Source organism: Sander lucioperca, chromosome 12, assembly GCF_008315115.2.
Source record: "Sander lucioperca isolate FBNREF2018 chromosome 12, SLUC_FBN_1.2, whole genome shotgun sequence".
Classification (NCBI taxonomy): Eukaryota; Metazoa; Chordata; class Actinopteri; order Perciformes; family Percidae; genus Sander; species Sander lucioperca.
The window spans coordinates 22110054-22117742 of record NC_050184.1 but is presented as its reverse complement, the minus strand read 5'-3'; the positions used below and the strand labels follow the sequence as shown (position 1 = coordinate 22117742).

General features: G+C 47.4%; 1 long non-coding RNA gene across 1 annotated transcript in view; it reads right to left on the bottom strand.

Annotated features, from left to right (window-relative positions):
• Positions 1–350: 350 nt before the first annotated feature.
• Positions 351–7689, bottom strand: part of LOC118496367 — a 16642-nt gene continuing 9303 nt past the window's right edge. Inside the window, exons 3-4 of the long non-coding RNA XR_004898932.1 lie at positions 5210–5223; positions 351–362 (exon numbers count right to left, since the gene is read on the bottom strand). This is a non-coding gene — a long non-coding RNA (uncharacterized LOC118496367). The remainder of the gene's footprint in view (positions 363–5209; positions 5224–7689) is intronic.

Genomic DNA, 7689 nt, shown 5'->3' with positions numbered 1-7689 from the left:
CGCAGAAAAAGTGTTTTTTTTCATAATATGGGCACTTTAAATGTTCTTAGTGAAGTTAACAACTTAAAGATTAGCAAGCAGCGGGATGAAAACACGGCGAGTAACTTTATATAAGTAGGGCTGGGTACCGATACAGATACCGTGACTTCGACTTTTTGAAGTCTATTAGAAGTCTCTTTCCCGGTGATGGCTGAGCGTTACTGAGCAGCCTCCAACTGAGCTTGAAGACGTAGATGTGACGTGAGCAACCTGTCTGAAAGTTGGAAGTCTTCTGGTAGCTGTGCCAAGAGAAATCTCAATCATTCCCAATCTAGCAGAGACGGAGAGCGTAGGTATATGTAAGGAGATAACATAGACACAGGCTAATTATTGATCACTAAAATGATAGTTAACATTAGTAATTACACTTAAACAGCTAATGGAAGTCCAAACTGCCTGAGAGCTTCTCCTGTACTATACGGTAATTCCTCTACTATGAGACAGTAAGTCTCGTGGTTATGACCCAATCGTTAGCCTATTTTTATAAAAACGTCTGCTACGGAGCCATAACGTGAGGTACAAGGTAATGGAGCCTTTTATACATTGTCGTGTTTCTTTAGAAATAAACAACGGAAAAATAGAGTCTTTAAACTCTTCAGATGTAAAGTTATTCTCTGTCAAAGTGACGTCAGAATGAATGGCAGTCAATGGGATGCTAACGGGAGGTGATGGCTTGGTAGCATCAAAATGGCGCCATAGGAGCTACGCATTGTGAGGAGAAGCTGACCCCCTTGGCAAAATCTAGCCCCAGTTCCCCACCTCTGCTTCCCACAGGAAGTGACGGGAATGATGACGTTTTCACTGGGAAAAATGTTTTTTTTCCGATGCCCATGAACGCACGGTTACTCCTGAGGTATTAAAATTCTGTCGATGCCTACACCCAGCCCTACTGTTGGGTAAAGGTCGGTGGTATTTTACAGATTAGCGAGCAGCAGGATGAAAACACGGTCAGTATCTTGAATAAGTAAAGTAAAAACGGGTCGGGAAGAGACTCTGAAACCGTGACATGAGTTGGGACACGGACGGAGAGGAAGACTGTCTGACAGACGGAGATAAAGTCAACAGAGAGTTTGAGTTACGACTTGTTGTTTGTTCTGCTGTCAGGACGCACAGCGAGCAGCCGAGAGGCCATGAGTCCATGTTTAATGAATCAGGACTGAACGGCTCAATGCTGCAACTCACTGAGAGATATGGGAGGGAGGGAGGGAGGGGGAGAGGGGAGAGAGAGAGAGAGAGAGAGGGGGGGGGGGGGGAGGGAGAGGGAGAGAGAGGGAGAAAGAGAGAGAGACAGAGAGAGAGAGGGAGGGGGAGAAAGAGAGAGACAGAGAGAGAGAGACAGAGAGAGAGAGGGAGGGGGAGAGAGAGAGAGAGAGAGAGAGAGAGACAGAGAGAGAGAGACAGAGAGAGAGACAGAGAGAGAGAGGGAGGGGGAGAGAGAGACAGAGAGAGAGAGAGAGAGACAGAGAAAGACAGACAGAGAGAGAGAGACAGAGAGAGGGAGGGAGAGAGAGAGAGAGAGAGAGAGACAGAGAGAGAGAGAGAGAGAGAGACAGACAGAGAGAGAGAGACAGACAGTAGCGAGATGAGAGAGAGAGAGGAGGGAGGGACGAGAAAGAGAGAGCGAGAGAGCGAGAGAGAGAGAGAGCAGAGAGAGACAGAGCAGAGATAGACAGAGAGCGGAGTGAGAGAGAGAGAGAGAGATCGAGAGAGAGAGAGAGATGAGAGCGAGAGATAGACAGAGACGAGAGAGAGAGAGAGAGAGAGGAGAGAGAGGAGAGAGATAGAGAGAGAGAGAGATGAGGGAGGGAGAGAGAGAGACGAGAGAGATAGAGAGAACGAGAGAGAGAGAGAACGAGAGAGTAGAGATAGAGAGAGAGCGATGGGAGGGTGAGAGACAAGAGAGAGAGAGAGAGAGATCGAGATATAGGGAGAGCGGAGAGAGAGGGAGGGGAGAGACAGAGATACCGAGAGAGGAGAGAGAGAGAGAGAGACAGAGAAGAGAGAGATAGAGAGAGAGCGGAAGAGGAGAGTGGGAGAGACAGAAGAGATATCAGAGAGAGAGATAGCGAGAGAGAGAGGGAGAGGAGAGCGAGGGAGAGAGAGAGTGGAGAGGGAGGAGAGAGGAGAGGAGAAGTAGAGAGAGGAGAGAGAGAGAGAGAGGGAGAGAGAGAGGGAGAGAGAGAGGAGAGGGAAGAGATGGAGAGGGAGAGAGAGGGAGAGAGAGAGGGAAGAGAGAGATGGAGAGAGAGAGGGAGAGGAGAGAGACGAGAAGGGAGAGAGAGAGGGAGAGAGAGAGGAGAGAGAGAGGGAGAGAGAGAGGGAGAGAGAGAGAGAGGAGGAGCGAGAGAGAGGAGAGAGAAGAATCACTGTCTGAGTTTACCTAACTCCAAACAGACCTAACTACTAACCTACTGGTACCTTGCTAACTGCTCTGCCAGCTGGCTGACTCAGAGCAAGGCACACCGTAACAAGCACCTATTTTTAGATTCTATATTTTTATAAACGTTTGTTTCTTATGCATCTTGTTGGTCATATTGCTTCATAGTGCTGTAACACACAGACAGACACTGTTAAAGCCCCCATCAATCATCTTTTAAAACACCCTGAATTACCTGGTATTGTTTTTTTCGTTGGTACACACCATGGTATCAAGAATCTTCAACTTTTGGACTGTTTAAGGTGGTATGTTTCTCTCTAACTCTCTCTCTCTCACACACACACACACACAACACCACCACACACACACCACACACACACAGACACACACACGTAGATAATAGACACACACACACAGATAGATAGACACACACACACACACACACACACACACACACACACACACCCACACACACACAGACACACACACATAGATAGATTACACCACACCACATAGATAGACACACACACCAGATAGATAGACAACCACACCACACACACACACCACACACCCACACACAGACACACCACACAGACCAACACACCACACATAGATAGATACACACACACACGTTTTCTTTAACTTTGGACTGGTTAAGGTGGTATGTTTCTTTAACTGTTGTTTGCATCGTACAGGCTTCTAGATGTTACATAGTCCATATCTCAGACAGCTCCACTTCCGGGATTCCTCGGTGCCGCTGGATGTGGTCCCCTTCCTCTCTGTCTCTGTGTTGGCTCGTTCTAACCTCCGCTGATTTGTGATGACTATGGTTAACTGCTCCTCAGATGTCTGCAGGGTAATCCAGACAGCTACTAGACATCTGTCCAATCTGATCGCTTTCTGTGCAACGACTAAACTATTTCTGAACGTTCACATGTTCCACCAAAACAAGTTCCTTCCTGAGAAGACTATTTAGCAGAGGCACCGTGCTCCGTCCCGTCCTTAGCACCCACACAAGCACCTAGCACAACCGCCCACGATGAGTGTGATTGGTTTAAAGAAATGCCATAATCCCGAGCATGTGGTTGCTCGCCATCCAGGAATGCTGTGAGACTAGACAGAGAACCTTCCCCACGCGGAGCTAGTGGAGGAAGGTCTGACAGTAATTAACGCTAGCCGCCAGACCTGAAGGCAACCCCTCTGAGGTCTAGGCAAGTGTTTTCGATTGGTATCCATCTGCTTAATCCATGCGCTGTTAAGGTATGTGCACATACCGTGATCGTGTATTTGAATATCAAATATTCCAGACAACTTAGCTTTCTCTGCCAAGTCAGGCCCAATATAACTAGGGAAGACCAGTGGTAAAGAGATAATTGGCCCTAAAGCGGAAAAGTGAGTTAGCTGTTTGGAATTCTTTACTCTCTTGTTCTCTCTCACACGCTCCAGGAATGCTGTGTGGACTAGGGTTGGGTATGGTTTGTGTTTTTTTTCCGATACCGTGCTAAACAAAAGCGGTACTTTTAAAAGCGTGCCTGGTGCTAACAGTGCCTGAACCGCTACTTTGTAAGAAAGTTAGAAGAAAATAAGAAGGTACTAACCAACAGTCGCGACATTTACGAACAACTGTTGTTGCTTACTACGACATATGTCAAAATTCAATGATTATATATAGTAATGTATCACGATAAAAAATACTTATTATAACCACATACAACTTATTAATCTATATATTTTCACACAGTCAAAGGCGTGTTGAATGACAAAAACAACCACCAGAGGGAAAGGGTATTGTGACCGAGAACGTTGAATGCACCGCGGGCACATGTAGGTTCCCAGTTTCAGTGAACGCACCGTCTGTGTTGTTCCGACGATCGGCAAAGCTGCTGGCTGCAGAGCAGACTGTTGAATACAGTCACCCTTTACCAACTGTTATAACGTTAGCTGTCTAGCATATGAACGTGTTTCATCCAGCGGCTAGCTAAGCTAGGCTAACGTTACCGGCGGTGCGTGGAGTGGAAAGTCAGGCTCCGATAAGGCAACCGAACTGTGTTGTTCGTATTCGTCTCGTTACTACCGTTTAGGTCTGAAACCGGTGCCCTATTGGCACCGGCGTTTCGTACCCACCCCTAGTGGGACGAAATGGTCTGGCCAAGCGAGACTAGGTTGTTTGGGAACGTGACATCCTACATTGTGGTTATAGGACTCTGAGAAGTAGTGCCTCTATGATCAGAGTGTCTGCTTGAGTCACAGAGCTCCTGTTATGTGTCACTGTCTGAGAACGAAAGTCTAGAGTCCTCACCAAATCAGATTCTCCAACGCTGCCAGGCCCTGATTGTGAAAACCTGGTTCTTACATACGTCTGGTTCTGAAAGCAGATTACTGCGAGAGCCGACAGACCGTCCCCGGATACTTCAAGGTACAGACGGTAACACGTGTAGATCACTTCACCTGACTGTCATTATCCCAGTTTTAACCCTTTGAACTCTCGCAATAGAAATGCTCTCCGCACCGCAAGGCTACCTTTGTGTTTTGGCTTTTTGTGATGTCATGTCCTGGAGTATCTTCACATTTTTAAACCGGATGGTGGAAACAACGATGTCCCACATGAAAGGCGTCTGAGGTTCTGAGAGAGCAGTTTTTAGAAATGTTAATCAGGTGAAAAGGTTGTTTCCCCCCTCCTGCTGGCTGTCCTCCTGTCTGTCTGTCGCTCTCGCGTCTCTGTCTGTCTGTCCTCTACGCACGGTCTGTATGTCTGTCTGTCCCCTCGGCCTTCATTCCCCCCTCCCCCCTCACCCCCCCCCCCCGGCCTCCCACCCCCCCCCCCCCCCCACCACCCCCCCCCCCCTCGTCTCTCTCTACTCTCTCTCATCACCCCCGCTCCTTTGTCTGTCTGCTGTCCTCTCTCTCTCTCTCTGCCTGTCTGTCCGGCCCATCCGTCAGTCCTGTCGTCTGTCTGTCTCTCTCTCTCTCCTTGCCTGTCCGTCTGTCCTATCTCCCTCTATGCTATCTGTCCTCCTTCCTGGCCCCTGTCTCGTCTGGTCTCTCTCTCTCTCTGTCCTGTCTGTCTGCCTGCCGCCTGCCTTTTCCTGTCTCTGTGTCTCTCTGTCTGTCTGGTCTGTCCTCCCCTGCCTGTCTGTCCGCCTGTCTGTCTGTCTCTGAGTGAAAGCTCACATGTTTTTTTGTCTCTGATATCGCTCCCTCCACCACGATTCCGTTTTCAGTCCACCAAAATCAGAAGATAGACTCTGAGTGAAGAGTTGTGATGGAATAGATCACGAGTACGGTTCTGGAGTCTGCAGCTCTGACATACAGAAGGACCAAATCTGACTGACTTCTGTTTGATTTAAAGGCTCTAAAACAAAGCGTCGCCTGCTCAGAGGCACTTCAAATATGCTCCTGTTCTTTATTTCTTCCTCTATTCTCTCTCTTCTTTCTCTCTTTTCTTCTTTATCTTTCTTCCCCCGCCCGGTCCACGCCTCTCTCTCTGTGTTTCTGTGGGTTCCCTCCCCGACGACAGAGTGGCTCTGTTTTTTAGTCTCTTCTCGCCAATTACCAATTAACCCTCATCTCCTTAATTAAATTCATTAGTTTCCAGAGCGCTGGACCCAGCGAGAGCCCAATCACAGCGGCCCTCCGCGGTTAAAACACTGGAATGCTTTTGTAGAGGCGCAGAAATCAAACTTCCCATGACCGAAACCAGCCGAGAGGAATCACTGGAGATGATTACACCCGTGGGACGTTGACTTGGTTGGATTTTTATTACGAGAAAACAACACAGATGTGCTTTCAGTCAGAGAGAAGAAGAGCTGGTTACAATATCCTTCATGGAAACTGGATTTGCCCTGTAGTGGCAGTCTAACCCGCAAGACATGCCACTGGAGGGGAATTTGAAAACCATTTCCACGCTTGATGGTGCAAACACTGAGGTCACCATTGTCCTTAAGGTCAATCCTTTATATTATAAATGCATTTAGAACACACCACAGAAAGACTGACTGTGAAAGGTCAACAACGACAGACGAGATCTAAAAAAAATCACTCGCACACAGCTAGTTGAAAAACTGTGTGGCTTCCCAGATCCTAATTGCTCTTCCCCCACATTTGTTTCCCTACTACGCCCACCCGGCCAAGCACTTCGCCCTTCAATAGCCTTGAGTGGGTTAAGTCAGGATAGCCCCGGTTGGTCAGGGATAGGTTCTACCTTGTGTAAGCATGGATGCCTGGGCCAATAGAGAGTGTGTGAATGCTGTTGAGGGCGGGTCTTGGCGTGGCCATAGTAGGAAAATAAATATTGCTCCCCTTCTCACCTGCGTTCCCATTCTAACTCTGATTAGCACACACATACACAGACAGACCACCACAGACACACACCCCACACACCAACACACACAACACCACACACCACAACACACACACACACAACCACACACATTCAAATTGTTAACTATCATGTAACCAGAGTTTTATGTTTAGGGCAGCACCTTACCGAATAATTAAGAATGTACCAAAAGTCTTTTTCCTCAATCTACTTCTTCAGCGTTCAAGTTTTGTCTTGACCCTCCTGTTGTCCTCGGTTCAGATTGACCCATTTCATTTTTCGAAAAAGTTTTCTTCTTGCCCCCGTTTTACACACCTATCACCATTTCAATCCAACCACCCACACTGGGGAGATCCATAGAGCAGGCCTTGGGGAACTCACATTAATGTTAAAAAAAACTCCATAAAGTGACATTTTCATGCCATGGGACCTTTAAAAATCCAACAACCTTCGAGTTCGCAAGCTACACGCTGAACAACGTTGAAGAAAAGGTAAAAGGCCTCTAGCATCACACAGACCCAATGTCTGGATGTCTGGAAAGGCCCCACTTTTAAGCTGTCATGCTAAACAATCAGAACGATGCTAGCTGGAAGCCATGCGGAGATATCAAACATTATGTTTAACTTGATTTATAGATTCATCATTATTATTCATAGCACAGAGCACTGTAACTCCATGCTGCACTGTACTTGTATTCCTGTATTTGTAAACCGGTCTTAATCTTTTTTAACTGCTCTTTATGTTTTAGGTGAAGCGCTTTGAGTTGTCCTGTTGCTGAAATGTTCATCTGTACGAATGAAGCTTCCTTGCCTTGCCTTCACTAAAGATAGACCAGGTTTCCTCTGCGCCAAACATCTACAACCAAAACCACGATTTCCCTCCACCAATCTTTTCACCACACAGACTTAAGTACCACCTACACCTCCAGCCATTCCTCCCCCTCTCCGGATATCCC